Below are 3302 nucleotides of genomic sequence, written 5' to 3'. Positions count from 1 at the left end.
AAATTGAGCACGCGTGTGTGTGTGTGTGTGTGTGTGTGTGTGTGTATTTCCAAGCCTACAAGCCTCAAAGCAACCACCCCCTCAAATTCCAGTTGTGGTGCAGCTGTTTTGTTTTGTTTTCTTTGAAAGAAAGGAAGAAGAGAAAGAAGGAAAATTAGAAATTGCTTTTACCTCCCTGAGAGATAAAATCCAAGATGCTAAAATAGCCCAAGATGAGAAAAAAATGCACCATCCAGTATGTGTCTCAAGCACAGGGACAGGAGAGTGGGGTGGCTGACCTTGGGCTTGGTGTATAGGATCCCTTTCACAACAACGTTGCACAGGCTGGGTGCCCCATCAACTGGAGCTGAACAACCGAGTTCCCATGATGCAATTTGCTGGCAGGAGGTCAGCTAGGAGAGCATGTACTGCTCCTCAAGAGATGTGTTCCTTATCGTTGTGAAACTTTGTGAGCTATTGTTGGTGTCCTGGCTGCTGAGAATTGCTGCAGCTTGTTATCTTTGGCTCCTGTGTTTGATGTCAGGTGCGTGTTGGTGGACGCAGCGATGGTGGATTGAGTGTATGTTTTACTTGTTATTAAAAATTCTTCTCGTGTGAGTCATGGAATTCTGGTGATAATGAACCATGGCTCTTGTTAATCCAAGTGAACAAACACTGGAGTTGTAGGTAGTAGATGTGGGGAGCTTCCTGGAGGGGAGTCAAAGCCCACTAGGGCAGATGCTCAGCTTGGTCTCTGGAACCAGGGAGTTCTTAGGGCACAGTGCTTCTGAGGCTCACAACAGAGCTTAATGATCACAACAGAAGAGTAGAGCATCTTGCTAAAGCCCTTTCCTGTTCTCTGAGCATGCTCATTACCAATCATGATCTAGGGTCTGGGAAGCTGGCAGGATGTTCCAGGATGTCCCAGGTCCTAGTCTAGGCTGGAGCTGACCTCGCTGGAGGTTTTATTGGGTATCCATAGGTGCAAGTAGCCTATGATCTTGATTACTTCTTTTCTTCTTTTTTAAATTTTACATTTTTATTTGTCTCGGGGCTCTTGACTGACAGGTGTCAGTGCCTTCCTTCTGCCATGTGAGTCTCAGGGATTGGATTCAGGTCATCAACCTTGGGAAATGACATTATTTGCTGAGCCATCTTGCTGACACCATTTCTCTGCTTCCTAATCTCCAACATAGTATAGCTATTAGTCACAACCATGATCAGAACAGGCATCTACAAAGTGTTTGCTATTTGGAAGTCGGCTGAACTTTTAAGACAGGATATTTCATCCCCCATTGAGGAGCTAGAGAAAGGACCCAAGGAGCTGAAGGGGTTTGCAGCCTCCTAGGAGGAACAACAATATGAACCAACCAGTAACCCCAGAGCTCCCAGGGACTAACCACTAACCAAAGAGTACACCTGGAGGAACTCAAGGCTCCAGCTGCATATGTAGCAGAGGATGGCCTTGTGGAACATCAATGGGAGGAGAGGCCCTTGGTCTTTTGAAGGCTTGATACCCCAGTGTAGGAGAATGCCAGGACAAGGAAGCAGGAATGGGTGGGTTAGTGAGCAGGGGGAGGAAGGATGGGATAGGGGGTTTTCAGAGGGGAAAATGAGGAAGGGGGATAAAATTTGAAATGTAAATAAAGAGAATATCTAATAATGAAAAAATGAAAAATAACAGAAAGGGCAAAACTAAAAAAAAAAAAAAAAAGGATATTTCATTTGTTCTTCCCAAAGATCCCATTCTAGGATAAAGAGCCTGATTCTAAGAGGCCAACTTGCCCATAAGTGGAAGAGTAAGAGACGGACCTAGACAAGAGTTTGAGTGAGGGCCTGTAGGGGAACCTTGATAAATGAGCCATGTCTTCGTATGACCTTGTCTCCTTGAGCTATCAGCAGATCCCGTGACTATTCAACAGTGCATGGTAGTGGTGATAGAGGTGTCATTCCCCAGGATTATTTACCTTATATATGATGGCTGTCTCAGCTGACTGGAGCAAGTATCCTGATAGCCTCAAAGAAGCGATGTATTCCTGCTGTGAACTGTTCAAGGGGGGGAGGAATGAGTGGGAAGCTTCCAAGGCATGAAGTCTGCTTCTATGCATAGCTAAGAAGAACTTAAAACAATGTTCTTGGATTGGCCTATTATGAACAGACTGGCTGCATCAGTTACTTTTCTGGTGGTGGTGACCAAATACCAGACAGAATTAAATCAAGGGAGAAGAGGTTTTGTTTCAGAGGGTAGAGGTAATCATGTGGGGAAGGTGTGATGGGAGATGCTTGAGGGGCAGCTTGCTCATAGTATAGTAGGTTGAGAAGTAAAGAGAACAGAACCGGGAGTGGGTACTGGATATAAACATGACAGGCCTGGTCGGTCCAAGGGGGCCAACCTGCACCAGCCAGACACCACATCCCAGGTAGGCAGCCTTCCCAGACAGTCCTCAAAACACGGGTCTGGGGGGGCATTTCATACTCAAATAATAACACTGGCTACCTCGACTGCAATCTGTGAGACCCTGATCAGAGGATCAGCAAACCTAGGCACAGACTCATGACCAATAAACAAAGATAAACTGTGCATGTGTGCGTACATGCGTGCGTGCGTGCGTGCGTGCATGTGTGTGTGTGTGTCTGTCTGTCTGTCTTTAAAGACAGGGTATTGTTACATAACTCAGGATGACCTCAGGACGCTCTGTGTTTTTCCTATTTCAGCTTCCTGGGTTTGGAAATTACAAGATGAGCCATCGTGTCCAGCAACTGTGTCGTGTTAATATACATTTTGTCTGTGTTGATTTCCTACACTGCATGGAAACTTACACACAGAGAGACCAGAGAGATGGCTCACAGGGTTAGAGCGTGCATTTCTCTTGCTGAGTTCCCTGTTTTCATGTCAGGCAACGCACACACAAACACACACTTAAAACAACTTGAAAGAAAAACCTTACAGCCTATGAACGTAACATTCCCCAGGTTATTTTTGTTGCAGGTGTCTATGTGCTGGGTCTCCTCCCTGTAGAGTGCCTTTCCTCTCTCTCAAGAAGTTCCCACATGATGTCTTTGAGAGGGACCAGTAAGCCAGGTGTGGCGGTGCATGTCTGCGTTCTTGTCATTCAGGATGCTGAGAGGAGGATGAGGAGTTAAAGACAAGCTGAGCTACACTGAGATGCCCTGCCTGAACAGATCGAAGAGGGAAGGGAGGGGAGGGGAGGGGAGGGGAGGGAGGAGGAGGAGGAGGAGGAAATTAAATATCCTTACTGAAAAGATCAAACTTTCCCCCAAGGAACTCAATGCCCCTAATTCATCCACTGCCTTTCTGACCA

This window comes from Mus caroli, chromosome 11 (assembly GCF_900094665.2).
Source record: "Mus caroli chromosome 11, CAROLI_EIJ_v1.1, whole genome shotgun sequence".
Classification (NCBI taxonomy): Eukaryota; Metazoa; Chordata; class Mammalia; order Rodentia; family Muridae; genus Mus; species Mus caroli.
The sequence above is the reverse complement of the archived record's forward strand: the minus strand, read 5'-3'. Positions refer to the sequence as shown.